Source organism: Podarcis muralis, chromosome 4, assembly GCF_964188315.1.
Source record: "Podarcis muralis chromosome 4, rPodMur119.hap1.1, whole genome shotgun sequence".
NCBI lineage: Eukaryota > Metazoa > Chordata > Lepidosauria > Squamata > Lacertidae > Podarcis > Podarcis muralis.
Window position 1 is genome coordinate 38,990,249 of NC_135658.1, and position 22,931 is coordinate 39,013,179.

General features: G+C 41.9%; 1 protein-coding gene across 11 annotated transcripts in view; it reads left to right on the plus strand.

The window, feature by feature from the left end:
• Positions 1-7,865: 7,865 nt before the first annotated feature.
• Positions 7,866-22,931, plus strand: part of PHLDB2 (pleckstrin homology like domain family B member 2) — a 72,855-nt gene continuing 57,789 nt past the window's right edge. For 7 of the 11 annotated variants that reach the window (XM_028726743.2, XM_028726747.2, XM_028726749.2 and 4 more), the window contains exon 1: positions 8,466-8,603. The gene's annotated coding sequence lies outside the window, so the exon portion shown is untranslated. The other 4 variants (XM_028726746.2, XM_028726750.2, XM_028726744.2 and 1 more) reach the window with 4 other exon arrangements.

The following is a 22,931-nucleotide window of genomic DNA, read 5'->3' on the forward strand; positions in this document are numbered from 1 at the left end:
AAGAGACCAGAACTTAGGGTAGGGGAGAGGAATGGGGTTAGAGTTGGGGGGTGATGTAACCAGGAAGCATAGAGAGGAGCTGTTATGCTGCTTTGCTTCTGCTATAGAGTAAGCTAGCACTTTTTGGGGTGCTGTTGCCGTGAGCCCCTCCACTGAAAGCTCCAGGTTGTATATATGTGTAAATAAGCCAGACACTAGCCTCTACTGAGCCTCATTCCCAAAGAAAACACTAACGCTGGGTAAACACTAACCCCAAGTGTACCGCTCGGAGATACTACTGCCCCACTGCTGAACCCTCAGTTGTGTGGCAGTGGCAGCATCCGGATTCTGGCGAGATCTTGTGAGAGAACCCAGAAGCTGATGTTACTTCTCCCCTGGTGGGGTGGCTGCCTCAGTCTCTCTCTTGAATAACCCAGTCCTGGTGATTCCTGTTAGCTGCTGTAACATGTAGATAACCTGAAATCAGAAATGACTGTAGCTTATTGCAATAATTTCTCCCATTCTGCGCAGTTCATGGCAATTGGTTATATTTTGCTTAGGTTTCCAAAGTCATATTTTAATGTGCAGATGGAGGAAGTGGGTGGGTGCTGTCCTATTATTTCCCCCCTTGTTTTATGATACTGCCTATGGAGGATACAGTTGCTAAATAATCTTGAATAATCTTGAGTAAAACAAATTTTGAAACAGCAACGAAAACAAAACAAAAGCCCACAGATAATCATTAGACAAAACTAACATACTGTTAAGTGTGGCCTTTTAATTTTTATTTTTTTACCATTAGACGTTGGTTTTGTAATTTTGCTTAGTAAATGAAGTCCATGATCCATTTCCAGAAGTTAGTTCTGCTTGGTGACTGTGCAGGACTGAATATGCCTTTTGTCTGACCTAGAAGAGCTTGTCTTACAGCCTTGATGCTCTCAACAGTTCTGGTAGGTATGTGAATCAGTGTGTTTGTGATGGGAGTAAAATAACAAATATCTATAGCTGGTAACATTTGCACTTGCAGACTTACATGCAAGGCTGCATACACCACCAATTTTGTTTTGTTTTTTGTTTTTAATACTTTCTGAAATATAAATTGGTGTGAAATACATCCAGATATTTTTCAAGCATTGTACATGAAATACTCCTGCTAAATATTTTGTAGAGGTAAGTTGTGGTTTCAACAACACATGGGAGTATTTTTGTATTCAAGGCTGGTTCCATATAAGGCAGTTGCTGTGAAATGGTCATGCTTTGTTCATTCATTTTATTAAGGGTGTGGAGAATTAAATGGCCTTAAAATATTCACATGAACTAGCAGAAAATAGAGCAGACAGAGGGAAGGAAAGCAAATAAAATAACCCACTGTTTTTCTCAACGTTGGAGCTTATCCCACATTGAACAATGCCCTTTTCAATACACAACCCCAACACAAAAAAGGTATTGCAATCACAAAATGTGTGCTGGGTTCACTTTACTACAAATAAGCTTCTCCAAATAATTTGATAGTATTTATATTCATTTGTCAACAAGGGTTCTCCACTTAAAATATTTATTTAAGGTTTTGTGGAGGAAGGAAGGGGGAATCTAAATATTAAAACATGGAGCACCGATTATGTTGACTGTCTCTTGGGCAATGCAGATTTTTGAGGGAATATGTCCTGAGATCTTTTGTGGGAACTGTTGGAGGTCCTGACAGGAACACCATTGGCTGTAGGTGCCATATTGGTGACACCTGGCCTTATCTCTGAGCCACACAGCAGAAGCAAAAATGAAAGACACATGTTGTGGAACATTTGTCTTGCCACCCAGCCACTAGACTCAGCCATAGATGCTGTGTCAAGGGAAGTAGTAGTAGAAGAAGAGTTTGGATTTGATATCCCGCTTTATCACTACCCGAAGGAGTCTCAAAGCGGCTAACATTCTCCTTTCCCTTCCTCCCTCACAACAAACACTCTGTGAGGTGAGTGGGGCTGAGAGACTTCAAAGAAGTGTGACTAGCCCAAGGTCACCCACAGCTGCATGTGGAGGAGCGGAGACACGAACCCGGTTCACCAGATTACGAGTCTACTGCTCTTAACCACGACACCACAATGGCTCTCAGTGTGTTTTAACTGCCTATTTGTCACTTCCAGGGAGAGGTTAGAAGTTCGAAGCAATGCTTCTGAATACCAAGAGCTGGAAACTACAGGAGATGAGAGTGCTCTTGTGCTTGAATCTTGCTTGCAGGTCTCACACAGCCATCTGGTTGGCCACAGTGAGAACAGGATGTTGGACTAGATGGGCCATTGGCCTGATCCAGCAGGCTCTTTTATGTTCTTAATGCTAGGAGAACAGTGGCTTCAGGAAGGAGCTCTAGCTGCCTGGAATTGTTCTGCCCGTGTATCTTTTGTGCTGGTCTCATATCGTAAATTCCCCTGGCAAGGTGTGGCTTTTACCAAATCCTTTAGTCCTTCAGTCAGCACACTCTAAATAGAGGTTGACGTGTGACTTGATGAATCACCTTTTTCAGTCTAATATGGTTTTGTGTGGGCTAGTTTGGGTATATCTTTAGGATGTTTTTGCCCAGCTTGTATAAAGTACCTTCACTTACCTAGAATAGTTTTAATATTTGGTTTAGGAGACAGGAAAAAATATTTTTATTTCTGTGGAACAGCCTCTGTCCACTTATATATTAAAGAAACCACACCAAAAACTTGTCAACATTGGCAAAGGTTCCCTCTTGTTTGGATTGTCTCAAATTTTTGTTTTGATGAAGAAGAAAAAAGGTACCTCAAGGTCAGAAATGAAGGTTTGGAGGCTACCAGGCTAATATGTTTTACAACCACATTATTTATATATTCAATATTTATCCATAACAAATATTATAATGTTCTTTTATATTGTAAACTGCTCAGTGATATTTGAATGAAGGGTAGTATATAAAATGAATGAACGATGATAAGATAAGCATTGTCTCAAAGTGAGCCGTAACCATATCTGGTAAGTGGTTGGTGATGGAATGCTAGCTATTTGGGGAGAGTTGTACATATTAAATGTGCATCTGTAGGAATAGTTTTATTGTTTTCATAGTTTGTATTTTATTTCATTTTTATTGGCCTTTTGTTTTATAGGCCTTTGGTCTGATCCTCTTACACTTTAAGGCTCCTCTTTAAGGCATTTTGCACATGCTCAATGGTCTGCTTTTTCCCTGGTTACTTCACATGAACCAAGCTGAAGGCTTCTGGAGCAAAGTCTGGGTAAGCCTTGGCCCCAAATAATCCTTGATTTTACAGTTGCAGACCAGGCTGACATAAGGAATTCAGAACAGATCTGAATCAGCTGCACCCCTAGAATGGAATGTTATGCTAGGAAAGTATTTTATAAATGTCAAGGACCTCACACTCCACCCCTTCTCAACTGTAAGTGGCTATGTCCAGTAGAAGCAACTTGTAAAACACAAGCATCAGAAATTCAATGCAGACAAAAAGTTTTCTCTTACTAGTTAGGCAAGGACAACCACTGGTGTCTGATACAATGTAGAATGGCCTTTCAGTGCTTGGTGCTAATGAACATCACCTACTATTCTAAATAGTTTTTTTTTAAAAAAAAACATCCTAAGTCAGTGACATATTTTTCTTCTGAGTCAACATGTTTAGCACCAGTCATTTACATTAATCAGGAGTCTGATTAAGGGAATGTTTTGACTATTTTCAGGAAGCTCTTAGCGGCTTAAGTGAATGGAAAACACATACGATTGCTGTAGCAACAAAGACAACAATTTTGTTGTGGCTGCAGACTGGCTTATGCACTAGCCTACTTAAGCAGTTTCAAGTTATCAGTTACTATGTTCCTTGTCTCACACAACCCCTTCTCTTTAGATACACACACACACACACACACACACACACACACACACACACACACACACTGTCATTGTTGATCACTGTCATTTTAATATTTTATGTATTTGTTTGCTTGGCACATTTATGGCCCATCCCTCATTATTGGAGATCTCAGGGCAGGTTACAACACACAGGGTGCTTATTAACTACGGTAAGTTTTACTCTGAGGAAATTCATTGGCATAAATTAACATTGCAAAGTTAGGTCATGTTATTAATTTCAGTGGGTCTCTGCTGAATAAAACTTAGTTGAGTATCACCCACAGTTACAAGCTAAAAATATCATCCCAACTCAACCATCACTTAGTAATATTGGGCTAGTCACTACCTTTCACCCTAACACATACCGCAGGATAAAATGGGGAAGGAAATTCCCACCTTGAGATTTGTAGAGGGAAAGCGAGATGCAAATGTTTTTCTTATGCTGCTTTAAACAGTTATGGCTTCCCCCAAAGAATCCTGGTGTAAACAGTCTTCACAAAGGCTTCACTCAACTTTATTGAAGTTGGCACTTGCCTTGCCAGGTCGTAACCATCACACCATGAAAGTATATGTGAGGCACATCGAACTCTCTCAAATCCTACCAGCTAGTAGCACATTCGTAATTTGAATGTGGATCCTTGCATAAAGAAAATGGCGCCATCTAGGAATTAAGAGGAAGTCTCACCTGGCTTGAAGGAGCCCCAAAATTGACAGAAGTCCAATATCTCTTCAGAGGAAAATACTAAAGGGGAAACCCAACACAGCTCAGTGAAGATTAAACGTGTTAAGTAAGCAAGGAATGATGACACTGTGTTGATGGGGGGATCAAATGGAATGGACACTGGCATGCTTGGCTTCAGCACAATTGTCCTGTCATCATTGCTACCATGCTGATGAAATGCCAGCTGGCTAATAGATCTGCCATTTTAAAAATAGTTCTGGGGGGGGGGGGGACGACGACACACACACAGTTTTCAAAGAGTATTAACATCAGAATCCTATACATGTGAACTTGGAAGTAAGCCGCATTGTGTTCAATGGGACTTACTCTGAGCTGCAGCCCAAGTGAAGCTATACATGCCTTTGTAAATGTGGCATCTATAAAGTTTGGAGTGTGCATAATCTGGCATATTTTATCCTAGTTTCTTCGCTGGGGTTCTAAGAGCTAGCAAGACTATACTGATGCTTCAGGATTTGCATCATAGCCAAAACCTATTCCCTTCTGAGTATCGCTTTTATTTTATTTTAAAAAGATGAAAAAAAGCAGTAGAGAAGGGCATGACAAAGTATTTCTTTTTGTTCAGCAATATAACAACAGTACTTTTAAATATACTAGAGGTGTTGTTGTTGTTCTTTAAAAAAAGAATAAATGTTTGTTTTGTTCTTGTGGATATTAAATAGGTATGCCTCTGTGGAATTGCTATAAAAGAACAAGATATGTGGGCTTTTGCCAGTTAACATTCCATGTCAGGGATCTTTTATAATCTTATTTATGTATTTTACAGTAAATATTATGATAACTGTGGTTCTTTCGACTTTTGTCTAGACATTAGGAATTTTATGACTAGTTTTAAACTGCCATGCTACACCATGTTGTTTTGTAGCCACATGAGATATCATCTTGAATTAACAAGTCACTAACTAACAACTAGACACGATTTACAAGACACTTACCAGAAAATGGAACCTAATTTCCCAGCAGTTACTGGACCTCTTTGCTGGATTCTGCATTTTGCACACAGCACTCAATGGCTTCTGATAAACAGTAATCAGAGTATTGCTTGCATGGCAGATGTTGGTGTGTGGACTAGAATGGGAAATGGGGAGAGAGGAAGGGAAGAGAGTGTATTCGTTGTCCTTGACAAAGAAGGCATTTCAAGCTGATGCTGTTGCTGTGTTCAGAACGCCAGATGGCCACCATGTGGGGCAAGAGGCACAATAACGGTGGGCATAAGACCACTTTCTGGGTGAGAGCCAGGATGGGATGTCTATAGTGCCCTAGTTGAAAGTTGGGGTGGAATCTATGGATGTTTGAAGATGGAGACTTGGATCCAAACTACAGATACATCATCTGGACCATGGTGGTGCCTTTGTGCAACAATTCTACTTTTGTTTTTTTTTTTTGTTTTTTTAATTTTTTTATTAAAGTTTCAAAATTTTTATAAAGACAAAACAAAACAATACAGTAATACAAACAAACAAAAATGAAAACAGGTATAATTTCAACCCTTATTTTCTTATAACTTACTTCCCCGACTTCCTCATACCTCCCCTTTCTGTATTCCAATTTCTAATTTATTAATTCAGCAAATCCTTTCCCTTATTTTTAACAATTCTACTTTTGTATTGGTATCATTTTCTCCTCTGTTTAAACTATATATTGATTTTATATTTATCGATAAGATTGTTTATAATTGTTTCTTTTTTTTAAGCTATTGTTCATTTTATATGTTGTGAGTGAGTCGCTTTGGGCACAATTTGTGGGAGGAAAGCTGCATCTACGGCGATGGTACTTTTCTGAAAACAAAGGGATTTTGTTAAAGCCAGAGGTTGCAGAATGCACCCAAAGCAATAAAACAGCAGCCTGGAGCAGAAGCAAGAGCTACAGGCAACCTCTTGCCTTAGTAATGGAGGAAACTCTGGCCAATGTAGGCACAGACTTAAAAGGATTATGTTGAACTCAACACAACATTGTCTGGGCCAACTAAATGAATAATGACAAAACAGAAAAGGCCCTCAGCGTTTCCTGTGTAAGGTCACACATGACCAAAACAAAACCTCTCTTTTTTACTCGTGGGGTTGCTATAACCATTTTGCAAGCAATTTGAAATAGCTCTCCGAAGCTCCTTTAGAGAGCAAGAGTTTCAAGGAGGCGAACTTATCCCAATCTTTTTTCTAAGGAAGTGATATTGAAGGGTTGCTGCTTAAGCAGTCCAAAGGGTGGATGCTAAGCAGTCCCCCTCTGAAATGTCCTCAAGTCTCTGTGCAAGAGGGGAGAATAAACACAGCTGGATTCCTGAGAGAGTCCGGCTGCAGACATCCTTTTCCTGCGAGTCTGACTCCAGTCCAATCTCTGGACAGGAGGAGGAGAAGGAGAAGGGGGAGTCTTCTGAGACTAGACTCCTTTCCCTCCCCTCCCCTCTTTCTGGCTCTCCTCCTATTTTTCTTGCTGATGTCACAGATAGGAAGCTGACTCATGATGAATAACTATTTGTTGTTCCCCGACAGCCTGCCCTTTTGCAGAAAATCTGTGCAAAGTTTTACAAGAGATTTCTCAACCAGCTCCCCTAAAGCGCAGCGCTCCAGGCACATTGCTCCTAGCATGATGTCACGGGGAGTAGTCCTGGAAAGGGGGAATTGTATTGCCGCAATCCAGGACTTTAGCCTGCAAAGGCTCTATCTGCAATGTGCTCTCCAGCAGCAGTGAGGAACTTGCGCCCTACAAGTCAGCCAAGGGAGAGAGTAGGAAGTGTGGCACCAGTAGTGCAATGACATAATTTTGCACTCCAGAGCTAATGCTTTTATGTGGCCTTCCTTTTTAAATGGTAATAGGTCAGATTCAGATTTACACTGCAAGCCTAACCATGCCAATGGGCATTCCTACTCCCAGGTAATTGGGGTAAGAATTGCAGCCTCGTTCAGGTTAAGTGTGTTTAGGACAGCAGACACACTTTCTTGGAAGTAAACCCCACTCATTTAAGCCCCACTGATTTTAATTGGGCTACTCCAAGTACGAATAGGTCTGGATCCAACCCTTATTTTTTAAAAAAGTGACAATCCAGCCCTGCTGCTTTTGGGTGCCTTCCTGCTCATCTTGCTTTCATTGAATTGTAGAGTTGGAATGGACCCCAAGGGTCATCTAGTCTAACCCCCTGCCATGCTGAGTGGCACCTTGGCTTTCTGCCCCCATCCTGCCCTAAAGTGGGTGTCACTGCAGCATTGGCAGCCACTGAAATCTACTTCCCAAGAGCCTCAAGGGAGGATTTCACCTTGTTTCCCCAAATACAGGCTTTCTTCTCCAGAACTGGATTCTAGACGGCCAACCTGAATTTCTTCTCCAAACCGAGTCTTGTAAAGACATAACGGATTTACAACTGCAGCCAATAAATGTCCACTCAGAAGAAAATCCCACTGACTTCAACAGACCTCCTTCCTAAGTAAGTGTGACCAGCACTGCAGTTTACTATTCGTATTACATCTTTATTCCAACTTTTCTCCAAGGAGCTCAAGATTGTGCAGGTGGTTGTTCCCTCTCCGCTTTATCCTCCCAAGAATCCTACCAGGTAGGATAGGCTGAGAGACAGCCACTGGCCCTAAACCTTCGGGGGCGAAAGTGCAATCAGATGCAGAGCGAAGTATTTGGAAGTATCCCTTCCCCTTTCTCCCAGCTCTTTAGCTTTCCTGTGCTCGGAAAAATCCTCTTTCTTCCTGACTCTGCGCGCGTCCCTCGCACCCCTCCTCTTTCGATCCTTCCCTCTCCCTGTTATCCCGGAGGGAACGAACCATTGTAGCCGGGAGGGGTGTGTGTGAGTTTGTGTGGCGGCGCTCTTCGGCTGGAGCTTGGATACCCTAATGGGCGGGACTGGCTTCGGCTGCGCGGGGAGGAATAGGAGCAGCAGCAGGAGGAGGAGGATCCTGTCGGGCTGAGGAAGGAGGCGGGAGGGGGGGGTGTCTCTCTTGGTAAGGCGCCCGCGATGGGAGTCTCCGGAGTGGCTGGGGAAAGCGAAGGATGCACAAAAGGCAGCAGCGCCAGGAGGTGAGTGAGGAGCTGCCTGGAGCAACTGCTTTTGTCCCGCGCGCGTTTAGGTATCTGCCCGCCCGCGCGCGCAACGTGCGGGGAGAAGGAGCGCAGAAAGCGCGCAGCAGGCAGCTTGTGTGCCGGGCAGGGAGCGCTGCTTGAGAAAGGCAAGTCCGTCACTCCGTCCGGAAGCTAAACCAAACCCAGGAGAAGATTGTAAACTTTGCCCTGAAGTTTTGTTTTTGTTTTTGGAGGGAATGCATTTTGGAGGGCATCTCCGGAAAAGGCACCTACTTAACAACCCAAAACCTGTCTCTGTTGCCCACCAGGACTCCCTGCTCTTTTATGCTCCGTGGCAGACAGATTTGTTTTGTCTTTCATGGGGGAAGATTTACTGGTCGCTTTGCATGCATTTTAATCTTGCTGGGCTTTTTGCCTTTGCAAACTGTGGCACGTTTGTTTTTCAACTTCTACAAATTTCTGCTAATGGGCTTGCTTAGATTAGGCTAAAAGCCTCTGCTGAGAAGAAACGGGGACAGCACAGCATTTGTTGTTGTTCTTTTTGAAAGTCCAGGGCACTGTTGACTTAATGTAAACTGTTCCCTTCCGCTGAGAATCATTCAGCAGAGCTTTGGTTAGGAACCCGCTGTAGCTGAAGGATTAGTGCTTGCCTTGAAAGAGACTTTGTACAAACACAGCTAGGCAGTTTCCTCTCACCCACTTGCTGTTTCCTCCTGTAGGGTTTCCCTCTTTTGTATGTTATCCCAGATGATTGTTGCCCTTTAAAAATGTCTCTTAAAGGAAGCTTTTTGTGTTCTGTTCTCTCTCTCTCTTTCTCTTCATAAGCCCAAAGACTTCATCTGTGCATTCACAAATAGGATCTGTTTGGTGATGCTCTCAGTTTTGCAGAGAGTTTTTCTAAGCAAATGAAGATGTGATTTTACTGCTCTTATTCAAGCAAAGTTCATTGGTTGTTGTCAGGAGTGCATAGGACAGAAGTTGAAACATGTGCTTCAGATCACATAATCCAGAACTTGAGCCTGGAAAATGATAGCTGTGTTTGTCTGTTACAGCAAACACACACACACACACACACACACACACACAGAGAGAGAGAGAGAGAGAGAGAGAGAGAGAGACGTCTTGTGGTGTCTTAAAGACTAACAGATTTATTGTGGCATAAGCTTTTGCGGACTCGTCAGACACACAAAGTGCTAGTCATGGTAGACTGTTTACGTATTTTAAATCTGTAGGATAATTTACCCTGAGATGCTTATGGAATGCTGAATCAAGTTTTCTCTAAGATGTCACTGGACTCTGTCATTTTTGTGATCAAAGTGTAACATGCTGAACTCACAATCAGGGTGGTCAAGAGATGGATAGCCCCTTCACCACAGTTTGGTCCAGTACATAGACTGAATGGTAGCCAACATAAGGTCTTTCCAATGTTCCTGGATTCTATCTCCCATCAGCCCCAGCCAGTATGGGGTGAATGGCCAGGAATGATGGGAGCTGAAGGTCAACACCTGGAGAACAACGTGTTGGCTCTGCCTGGCATAGGTTGCTGAACTGTGATTTTCTGGAGTTTAAGTCTCAGTTGCGTCAAAAACACAGAATGTCTTTGGATAATACAGTCAGTGCTACCCTTATGTCAGGCATGGGGAACCTCTGGCCCACTGGATGTTGTTGGACTCCAGGTAACATAGCCAATGTTCTGGGAGGGGGAGAGCTGTGTCCCCATCTCTGCCTTAAGTGAGTGCACAGGTTCCTTGCATTGGTATTTTTGCTCTTCCACTGCAACTTGTGAAAAATTGGAGGTCACTCATACAGCATGCATATCTCTGTGCAAGTACTGTAAAGAGAATGTGAGCACAGAGAGTTCATTCACTTGCTAGTCAGCACTTCTAGTATCATCCAAAGTTGCTGTAGTGTGTGGTAAATCTCTGATCATCTTTTAAACAGAAATAATGGAAACCCACTTCAAAGCTATTGTGAACACAAGAAAGACTGCTAAATTCTTTACAGAACATAAAGGCTATGTGCATAGGTTGTATAGATGTAAGCAGTAACTTTCCTTAAGTTATACTCTAGTAGCAGTCTTCTGCAGGTGATGGATTCGGTGAAGTGCGGCACCTTCAATGAGTAGACCGTGGAATTCAAACATAATCATTGAATGACGTGAGAGAACTGGTTGGGACTGGTTGACTATTATGGGAAGCAAGTTACAGAGTAGCGCCACCATCTAGATTCTGGTTCTTATGGTGATTAGCTATATGGGAGGTTAAGACTGTGCCTGCATCTTGGAATATTTTAAAGCTCATAATATAGCAGTTGCTTCTTCATAAAATTAGGGAACTGAATTAATGTTTTCAAGTTAGGAAAAACATCAAGGTATGAATAGCTTTTCCAATTGGAGGGGTAGAATGCTGACTATATTATAGACAATTTCAGAGGCTGAGCAGAAGGAAAGGAGGCTGTGAGAATCTGAATTTATATTCCAGGAGCAGCAGGGATAAAATAATGGGTGGCAGACTCATTGGTTTAGCATAGGATCCCCTATTCCTTTAAGCTACAACAGTCTGCTAAAACAAAGATACATTTGCAGGCTTTCAACCTGTGAAGTAAACTTAATGGACTTGCATGCTTTCAACTTCCTTTGCTGTACTTCTTCCTTCTTGATAATTATGATACATAATTAATTCTAATTAGTTTGCACTGATGCATCTTCTGTTTGATAAGGGGTCTTGTTTGCCCCTGTGGTACAGGCTCCTATATAGTTTAGTTTGACTGGTCTTGCTGCGATTCCCTGAACCACAAAACCACTGTGGAATGAAACCTCTTGGTGGTGGTTGGCCTCTGGACAGTGCAGCCTAATGCATTTATGACAATGTCACTCAAAAATCAAGGGGGAAAGAAAGCATATTCAGCTTGCATTGCTTTTAAAATTGATTTAACTTTAGAAAAAGGCAAAGGGATCACTGACCTTACAAAGAAGGGCAACGTCCGCTGTTGGCAAAGGTCTTTTCACAGCTCACTGTGAGGTTTGGGAGATTCCAGGAAATCTAATGAGAATGAAAAATGCATTTGGCGAGAACACTAAGGAACTTATGCATATTTTCACTGGAAATTCTAACCTGGGAACAGGTTGCCTGAAATTGAAAAAGGTAATATGGAAGGTAATATAGAACCCATAAAGATTCAGATGTTGCTGCTCTAAACCTCTATTGAAGTGATATACAGCCGTACCTTGATTTTCGAATAGCTTAGTTCTCAAACGTTTTGGCTCCTGAACGTCACAAACCCGGAAGTGACTGTTTCAGTTTGCAAACTATTTTTGGAAGCCAAACGTCTGATGGGGCTTCCACGGCTTCCGATTGGCTGCAGGAGCTTCCTGCAGCCAATCAGAAGCCACACTTTGGTTTCCTAACATTTTGGAAGTCAAATGGAGTTCCAGAATGGATTCCATTCGACTTCCAAGGTACTAGGTTTCCAGAACTGTCTTAAGGTTTTCTCCTCCCACAGGGGTGGAAGATATGTTGACTTGTATTATCTCTGAAGCAAGGGAGCTATGGACTTTTATCTCCTTCTCCCACTGAAACAGCAGCGGATCTTCCTATGGTATATGGAAGCCCTGAAGTACAAAATAAATGGCAAAAGCTAAGGTTGCAGAAGACTTCTACCCAATTTGGCATAAAGTTCTTTAGAAGGACCATGTGATGACAGTGGAACGATCTTCATCACCACCATTGCATAGTATCATACTTCAGTCATTGGCTGTAATAAAGAGATTGGTATTACTTTGGCATGTACTGTGTGGACTTCTTTCTTCCCACCTGGGTGTCAAATTATCTGTCGTTTCTGCAACAGATTTGCAAGGCACTTTACAGATAAAATTCGCTAATCTCCAGTCTGACTTTGATAGCATATTTGAACCAAAGTCCTGGGATTATTTTCAGTTTGTTTCCCCTTTGACAGATTGCTTGGTAAGAGGGAGTATCCATGCTAAATTCTTGCCCTTCCTGGGTGGTTAAAATACATGGGAAAGGCTGGACCTCTTATAACAAGAGTGATTTTTAGTTCATGAAGAGAATGGAAGTTTGCAACTCCTGAACACAGGGTTCATTTGGCTACTGTGTTAGAAATATTTACTTTATGTCAAAAAGCTTATTTTCATTCTGCCGCCTCCTTTGTGGGAAAATTGGGGAAATCGTTACAGCATGTAGCTGGTGTACAGTTCTAGGCATCTAGGCATTCTGCCTTGTCCTTTTTTCAGTCCTGCTTCTAGCTTTGGGACACAGTTTGCTTCAGTTGTTTCGAGATCAAGTTAGGAAGTTTCTGACCACTCTGGACCATCTCACACTATGGATGTCCAGATATTGATAAACCAAAATCTTTATTTTGTGAGGATACAGGGGTTATCCTTGAATGCATGTGTGAGTTTCCTGGTTGATAACCTGTGGGATTCTTTAGTGATCATATCTGCACTTGTTGTTACCAGCTCTGTTTGTTGAAAGATAGCAAGCAGCCAAAGGTTCAGAGTAAAGTGTGGTAATGCGACTCATCTCATTCTCCACTGCTGTAGGGGCAGAAACCTCTCTTCTGAATCACTCTGGGGACAAGGTCAAATTATGACCTTGGAACTGAAGCCATATAACATGGAACTGAAATTATGACCTTGGAACTGAAGCCATACAAAGTGGCACTGGGGGTTTTAAATGCTCATTTAACGTATGGCAGAGATGTGACCTAACACAGCTATCCCTCTAGATGGATGGGACATGGGTGGTGCTGTGGTCTAAACCACTGAACCTCTTGGGCTTGCAGATCAGAAGGTTGGCAGTTCGAATCCCCGCAATGGAGTGAGCTCCCATTGCTCTGTCCCAGCTCCTGCCAACCTAACAGTTTGAAAGCATGCGAGTGCAAGTAGATAAATAGGAACCACTGTGGCGGGAAAGGTAAACGGCATTCCAATGCACTCTGGTTTCTGTCATGGTGTTACATTGCACCAGAAGTTGTTTAGTCATGCTGGCCACATGACCCAGAAAGCTGTCTGTGGACAAACGCCGGCTCCCTTGACCTGAAAGTGAGATGAGCGCCACAACCCTATAGTCGCCTTTGACAGGACTTAACCATCCAGGAGTCCTTTACATTTACCTTACCTTCTAGATACTGTACGCACTGTAGAAGGATCTTATTATTTGAGTTGGCTTATATCACTAGAACTATTTGTAGTGGTGGAATTTACCTTAAAGCTTTATATGCTTTGTAGATAATACCTGTGTGCTGGTTTTAGATGTGCTCCAAGCCTTTGAGATAGGCTGGAATACAAGTCATGATTAGTAAGAATAAATGTTCTTCAGTTTTAGAAAATGGATGTGAGTTTGAAAACTGAAGGGAAACTATTTTATAGAAATATATGGCTACTGTCTGCTAAGAGCAATTTGTACTGGGATTGTCTTATTAACATTCTGTAGCACTCAGACATTCTTGAGTAAGTACCTTGATAATTACAGTATGTTATGTTAACTGCTGCTTGCCACTTCCATCTCTGATGAGGTTTACTTCACATTTGGCAACACTGATGCTGTAGTTCTTGCTCATATTAAAATGCTTTGACCATATGGAGCTATGAAGCAGTCAAACATGTTCTAGTTGTCACCTTGAATACATTGTCAGCATATGAGGGAGCATATTAGGGAGAGAAAAAAGAAGAGGAGGTGGTAGTTGGATCCAAGTATAGATAACTCTTATGAGTTAAAAAACAAGATGGAATAAGGCTGCAGTTGTAGGCACACTTACATGGATGAACTGTGCGGGGTTTTCTGGGGAAATGTGTAGGATCAGGCTGCATGTTTTGAACAGGTTCTTCAGAGAAAACCAATTACTGAATGTTTTGTGTAGGGAAAGAATAAATTGATAATCATACTAGCATTCGAAACAGGATTGTTTTTAAAACAAGGTGGCAAAAGTAAAAAAAGAGGAAATGAGGACGAAGATGTAATAGTTACACGGACTAAAAGAGCAAGAGCAATTAGATACCTCAAATGCATTTTGTTATGCTCTTATTCTTCCTGTATGTTTTATTCCATTGTTGTGCCAGTGAAGTAAATACAGAAATGCATGTGAGTGCCGGTTGTCTCTTTTCTGAGGATCCTGCAGTGACAGGAATGGTGATATATACCACTCTCTGGTACTTCATGTGTTCTTTCAGGGATCAGGAATCTTAATCCTGCTTCTGGACAGCTTTAATACAGTTCTGTCTGCTTCCCAGCATCCAGAGTTAGTTTGCCTTAAGCCAAAAACAACACTTTTGTAATGTTCATTGCATGGGGACAGGGTCCACTCATTGAGGTATGAGGTTTCTTGGACTGAAAGGTTATTGTTCTAAATTTCACTCGAAATGAAATGATTTCCTTGCCATATGGTCAGAGCGTATGGTTTTTAAGCCTCCCCTCCTCCGAGATTGACCTTTTAAATGATGTCCCAGCACTGTGGCTCAGTGGTAGTGCATCGGCTTTGCTTGTAGAAGATGCCAGGTTCTTCAGAATATCCTGGTAAGGCTGGGAAGGATTCCATCTGAAAACCAGGAGAAAAAGAACAAAATGAGAATATAAAAGCTAGGTTGATTGGCTTATACAATCTTGAATTCATTTGTTTCGTTTTTGTTGGAAGCTCCCATTCATCCTCATGCACCCATGAGATCTACAGCTTTGCCTACAAAGCCAGCAAAGTGAAAGACTAGCACATTTGCTTTGCGACACACTCATATGTATGAAGTATTGTCCTTAGTTAGCATAAACATATATGCATAGATTTAGACAGATGATAGTCAGTGGGTGAAGGATGTTATGCAAACGATAGGTGTGTCCTGTTGCAATTGACAGTCAAATGCAAACAAGGTGATGCGAAAAGGGGAAATGGCAAATGAGTAGGAAGCCCTCTCGACTTGTAAAGAACCTTCAAAACAAGATGAGTCATTGACATAAACACTGGATAAGGAAGAATTCCTTTCTGGAGAGAGCTTTCTGCTCTCAGGCTCTGTCCACTCCCCGTTTGATAGGTGTCAGGTCTGCAAATGAATTCCAGCTCAGCAGTGGCTGGTAGGTGGAAACCCACTAACGCAGGGGTGGAGAGCCTCAGGGCCACCAAGACTCTCTTATCTGGCCCTTGGAATCCTCCCCAGGTCACATCCCTATTGGTCTTGCTTTGTGTCCTGGTTTTGCCTGGTTGGAATGTGTCCTTGAATTTTGATAAAAAAACACTGTGATTCCCTAAATGGAGAACAGAGAGGGGTGTGTGAAACTCAGTCTCCTGTACAAAGGTAAAATCTGCAACAGATGCTCAGCTGCATTTGTCACCTGCTGCTGGCATTTGGCCCTAGAAGGGAATGTGGCTGCCAAGCTGAAGAAGGTCGTATCCCTCAGTTTCTCTGTTGAAAATAAAATAAAAAACAATTCATCTCATCACACCCATACCCTTCAATAAAGTGTTGGATATAGGCTGCAATTTTAAACACTCATTCAAGTGAGATACATTTTATTGTAGCTGGGATTATATATTAAGGTAAAGGTAAAGGTACCCCTGCCCGTACGGGCCAGTCTTGACAGACTCTGGGGTTGTGCGCCCATCTCACTCAAGAGGCCGGGGGCCAGCACTGTCCGGAGACACTTCCGGGTCACGTGGCCAGCGTGACAAAGCTGCATCTGGCGAGCCAGCGCAGCACACAGAACGCCGTTTACCTTCCCGCCAGTAAGCGGTCCCTATTTATCTACTTGCACCTGGGGGTGCTTTCGAACTGCTAGGTTGGCAGGCGCTGGGACCGAGCAATGGGAGCGCACCCCACCGCGGGGATTCGAACCGCCGACCTTTCGATCGGCAAGCCCTAGGTGCTGAGGCTTTAACCCACAGCGCCACCCGCGTCCCATTGGGGTTATATATTACTCTAGTATAAACTGCCCTGGGATTGAAAATTTCCTATAACTACCTTAATTAAAATCAAATCAAATCTTTCCATTAAATAGAGGGAGGCTTACTTCCACGAATGATCTGCATGAAAAGCAGTGCAACTTATTTGCAAGTAAGCATAACAAATGATAAATCAGACTGTATGGACTTTGCATTTCAGATGTATGAGCTTCTTGAAAAGGAGAATGTGAGCACTAACCTCAGCTGTGGAACTTCTAATTTTTCTCCCAAGAATACTAATAGTAGATTTCTAAACAGACTTAACATCAGAGCTATCTGATGATGACTGTAAACCAAATCAAACAACGATACCCTTCCTTTCAAAGTAGAATTGGTTGGGTTTTGTATCAAGCCAGCAAAACCTTTCTGATCTGTACGTGTGTATCCTACCTATGTACATTCTGAAGACAGCCTTAAAAAATATTTTTCCAATAGATGTGGTCACCAAAAGTGTAGATTATCTAGCAAACTACTGTAATACTACCCGTTTGTTAAAAGATGCTGCTCTTGCAATGTTCCACATGATTTCCTCTGAGGAAAAGAAAAAGTCATAAGAGCTTCCTCTGCCAGTCTTTTCCCACATTTGTAGTGTTACAAGGGCAGTACTTTCCAGTGGTAAATTGTGGTTTATATGTCAGGTTCTTTCTATAACTCTTCTGTGACACTAACCCCCACCAGAAAGTTTAACATGCAACAGTCTGATAGACACCAATACCATCTTACTTCATTAATACATATACCCCAAATACAACCTCAATGAATATTCAGGTTCATTGGATGATTCCAATTTCTAGTCTAGTGAGAGAAGAAGAGAAATGTCTTTCTATCCACCTTCTCTACACCATGCGTGATTATATATAGCTGTACATGTCCCCCCCCTTTACTTGCCTTTTCTCTAAACTGAAAAGCTCCAGGTTTTTTAATGTCACCTCACCTCACTACTTGAGTTGCTGCAGGCCATTGTTCATTGTTGAATATTACTTCATTTGATATAAGTTGCTTATTTTAAAGTTATGTTTTATTATCACATTTTTGTACTGGATTGGATTGTTATAAGGTTACATTCTTTGTTTCTTCAGCTTGTAAACTGCCTTAGGTATTGTAAAAATAGAAAGATGGTATTCGAATTAAAAGTGATGGTGCTGCTGATAATTTCGGATGCCCTTTCTTGCCCCTTTTCCAGCTCTACAATACCCTCTTTGAGGTGCAGTATTCCAAGTGTTCTCACAGCATATATTTGTATAATGGCATTATGGCAATGACAGTTTTATTTATTTTCAATTCCTTTCCTAATGATCCATGACATGGAAATCTCCATTTTCATAGCATTTTCCCAGTGGGTCAACACTTTAATCAAGCTATCCATGGTTGGCCCTAAAATCTCATTTGTGGTCCATCACTGCAAGTTCAGACCCCAAGAGCATATATAGTCATACCTCGTGTTACGTTTGCTTCACGTTGCGGCTTTTCAGGTTACGAATGCGGCCAGAAGTGTTTAGAATAGAAGTGATCTGCGCACTTCGCTCATGTGCAGAAGCAGCACTCTACTTACAGACTTTTTGGGGACCGAACAGCACCCCGAAACAGATCACGTTTGTAAATAGAGGTACAACTGTATGTGAAATTAGAAATTTTTACCCCAATCTGTATCACTTGACACTTCTTTCATTGAGTTTGCCATTTTCATCCCCCTTAATGCAGTTTGGATACATCCTTTGGAAACTCCCAATGACCCAACTCTCCTTTAACCACCTCAAATAATGTGGCATAATCAGCAAAATTGGCCAGCTTACTTCTGACTCCAGGTCATTTTATGAACAAGTTAAAAAGCACAGATCCCAATCCTGATCCTGGGGGGACTCTGGTTTTTTGGTTTTTTGTTAATCTTTCCATTGTGAGAACAGTTCATTTCTTCTTCTGCCTCCTTATATCATGACTGCTCTAGCGGTCTTTGGTGTCGCACTGTACCAAAAGCTTTTTGAAAGTCCAGATAACTTCATCCACATGCTTACTGAAAAAGCTAACTCCAAGAGGTTAGTTAGAAATGACAAATTTGTGGAAGCCAGGCTGGCTCTTCATCAATAGTTCTTCTTCTATGTGCTTTCCGCCAGTGTTCCTAGAACATACATTAAGTTAAGATGATTTCCCATATCCTCCCTGAATCCCTTATTTAAAATTGGTGTTACATTGACCTCTTCCTGGTGCTCAGATAAAGAAGCCACTCTTAGGGACCATTTGCAGGGGGTCGGGTATTATTTTTGTTTCTTTTTTTAAAAAGAGCAGCAATTACACATTTAAGTTCTTTAAGAGCTGTTGGGTGGACGCCATCTGGACCCTGCGATTTGTTCATTTTAAATCTGTGATGTGGCTGTTGTTTACCTCAGTTCCTCAGACTCCCTCAGAAAGTCCCTTCAGCCACAGGATCTGCCCTCCATTTTCCAAAGTAGAATAAGACCTTAAATGGTAATAGTAGCTTTCAAATGTTTGTGTGTCTCGAACAGCTTTATTTTCACCTGGAATGGTTTTGAAAAGAATAACGGTATTGGGACAATTAAGAAAAAAAAATGCAATGTTTTAATAATAAATTGTTTGGCCATGAGAGAAATGCATAAAACAGGATCCACACAGATTTGGTGCATTGCTTTGACTTTTTAAATGGCTCTGACAATGTTGTAAGTGTACTTCTCTGGGGGAAGGGTTAATCTGAAACATCTGGATCACCAAGGTTTTTTCTTCTTCTTTTTTTTTTGCTGAAATACATATTGCTGGATGTGTCCTTAAACTCTCTCACTGCCAAATTCTCTCTTAGTTCAGGATTTCAGAACTTAGTAGCTGTCGAATGTGTCAAAACACAGCCTCTTAGTAAGTGATCTGTAGAACAGATGCCACAAATCGGCAGTCCTGAATCAGATTACAGATTTTGTAGTTGCAAATTTGGGACTCTCACCTTTCCCCCGCAACTTTAGAAAAGGGACCTTTGTTCTGCGTTATCATTCTGATCGCATGATTTGATTTTGATGGTAAATATGTGAAAAGCTTGCGTGACGTTTCTGTGATCATAAAATTCATTTGGGGAGGCAGAAATGCATATTGCAATTAGACTTGTGAAATGTTCAGATGTGTGCCATATGGGGAATTTTTGGCCTTTCTATCATCGTCAGCTCTTTCTGGCATCACAGTTGCATTTATTATGTCCTTTGCTTCTAAGGTATAAAACTTGGCTTTCTGCTGTTCGGATGTGAATATGCCGCATTTTGCTTATTAAGTGAAGATAAGGTTCCTTAGGGACGCGGGTGGCGCTGTGGGTAAAACCTCAGCGCCTAGGACTTGCCGATCACATGGTCGGCGGTTCGAATCCCCGCGGCGCGGTGCGCTCCCGTCGTTCGGTCCCAGCGCCTGCCAACCTAGCAGTTTGAAAGCACTCCCGGGTGCAAGTAGATAAATAGGGACCGCTTACCAGCAGGAAGGTAAACGGTGTTCCATGTGCTGCGCTGGCTCGCCAGATGCAGCTTGTCATGCTGGCCATGTGACCCTGAAGTGTCTGCGGACAGCGCTGGCTCCCGACCTATAGAGTGAGATGAGCGCACAACCCTAGAGTCTGGCAAGACTGGCCCGTACGGGCAGGGGTACCTTTACCTTTAAGGTTCCTAAGAAAAAGAAGTTTAATGAACTAAAAGTTTTGCAGAATACGGTATCAAATACACCACGATTCAAGGAGGGGCAGTAAATAGACCTGCATTGACACAACTGTTATTTTCACAGAGAAGTTCATTTCCCTTAAGTTCTGTTTTATAAAGCAGGGAGGGAAAACTTTCAGCCTTGCAGAAGTTGTTGGACTCTAAATCCCATCAGCCCCAGCCAGCATGGCCAACAGTCAGAGATGGGAGGAGCTGTTCAACAACATCAGGAGTGTCATACTTTACCATCCCTGTCATGAAATGTTTAGTTTCTCATTGAGGAAGGGTTTTTTTGTGTTGTAATTTTTGAGTCCAAGATCTAAAAGAAAAAGCAAAGAAGGCCCTTCAACATGATTTGTTGCTGCTTGCTTCCTCCAACCAAATTGTTGTCCCTTCCCTCTTGACTGCATCTCCTACTCTTGAAAGAAAATAACTTCACAGCTACATATCACTTTCAGTACATATATATGAATTAAGAGTACAACTTAATGGCTTGGATCCTGAATTCCTTTCCATGGACCTAACAGGGCTCTGTTAACAGACTCTACACATTTCTCTTTGTACCCTGAAAACATGAAACAGGGTTAGGGGAATCTTCTGAACAGAATGACATTATGTTATGGGGGTGCTTCAACAGAAATAGGTAATAGGGAGCATTCTCCTTTCACAAACAGAACTAATTCCACTTGCCCAACACTGAACTTCTGATCCTATGATGCTAGTAATAATGTGAATTTTAAAGTTTTAATTTTGATTAATCGATGTTATCTTTCTCTCATTCTGCGAAGTATTTGTAACGAAACCCTTTCTTTCCCAACAATTCCTTTCCTTTCAGTGCACGAAGGAAATGGGTCGAGTTATGTTAGTTTTGTTCTCAGAGTGTTGTTACTGTACTCACAGGTGTGAAGTGTGGGGAAGCTGAGGAGAGAAAATATGGATTTAACTTGTTTAAAATATTTTAAGCGTAGCTAAACCTTTAATTTAGCATAGCTAAACTTGAATTATGGTGCTGGAGGAGACTCTTGAGAGTCCCATGGACTGCAAGAAGATCAAACCCATTCATTCTGAAGGAAATCAACCCTGAGTGCTCACTGGAAGGACAGATCCTGAAGCTGAGGCTCCAATACTTTGGCCACCTCATGAGAAGAGAAGACTCCCTGGAAAAGACCCTGATGTTGGGAAAGATGGAGGGCACAAGGAGAAGGGGACGACAGAGGAAGAGATGGTTGGACAGTGTTCTCGAAGCTACCAACATGAGTCTGACCAAACTGCGGGAGGCAGTGGAAGACAGGAGTGCCCAGCGTGCTCTGGTCCATGGGGTCCCGAAGAGTCGGACACGACTAAACAACTAAACAACAACAACAAACATTTAATGAGATTTTAAATCAAGGTTAAAAGCCAGTGTTGATCTGATACTGCAATCCAGACCCGGCTTTACACTCCCATTGGCGTCTGCCTGCGACTCTGTTTGTGCCAAGCTCCCTATTCTGCATTGCTGCGGCAGGTAGAAGTTTCGTGGGTGGCATCTCACAGATGTGGTGAAATGTGGTCCTGAACAGACAGGCAGTGTCTTATACGGCACGGCGTGGGAAGTCAAACTAGGACTGAAGCACACGTAAGGTCTGCATTAGTGCGTTTTGCTAGGGCTGATGTATAATCAGTTTTGCAAAAAAAGGGAGTTAACATTAATCCAGGGCAGTCCTTGGCATTCATGAAACAGCTGCTGCTGGTGGCCCTGACAGAGGGCATTCCCAGGCGCAGAGAGGCTATGTTGGCCCAGGATCACATGACTGCATAGGCCTGGGTTCAGTTCCAGAGCCTGCTCTGGAATGGTGCATCAGTTTGCCTGCCCCTGACCTGTGTGAGTTGATGGGCTGCTAAGTCCTGCTGCCACTTGTCCGGAGTTCAAAATGGGCCCAAAGCGGCTGCTTTTTCTTTCAGACAAATTCTTAGTGAGGCTAAACTACTTCACAGATTTTCTACATTGTACATTTATCTTCTGATTTTTAGTCAGGACAGAGTAAATCTTTTTTTTTCTTTTTTTTGCATCTCATGCACAGTTAATTTATTATGTGATTGGAATGATTTTGGTTTACTCAGCATGTTAGCATACTTGTCCAAATATAATGATGATGGTCCTTTTCCCTCTCAGATGAAAATGTTAGGGTTGAAAGCTGTCAAATGCTGTGAGGTAAACTGGTGCAGAAGCGATTTTTTAAAATATTTTTTTTTAAAAAAGAGTATTTTGTGGAGAGAACCTTGTCAGTCAGAGGAAACATTGATACAAAATGGCAAGAGAGTACAAATAATAAAACCGTTGTATGGAGTTTTCTGCATTTGATTTTTAGAGGGCTCCATTTGGAGAAATATCCAACAATAAATGCTATACAAAATAAGATCCTGCATTTTTAACAGAGGGATGAGTAACATTTGATATCTTGCCTGTTTTCAGCAATATTTCTTTATTTTTTTCATAATAATAATAATAATAATAAATTTTATTTATATCCCGCCAAGAGTAACACATGAAATGATTTAAACAGAAAATGTTACCAGCAGGAGCTAAAACAAAACAAAACAAAAAAAAAGGATAATAAAATGTTCCACAAATCTATTGACAAGCTGGAATGTGTTCAGAAGAGGGTGACCAAGATGATCAAGGGTTTGGAAACTAAGCCTTATGAGGAACGGTTGAGAGAGTTGG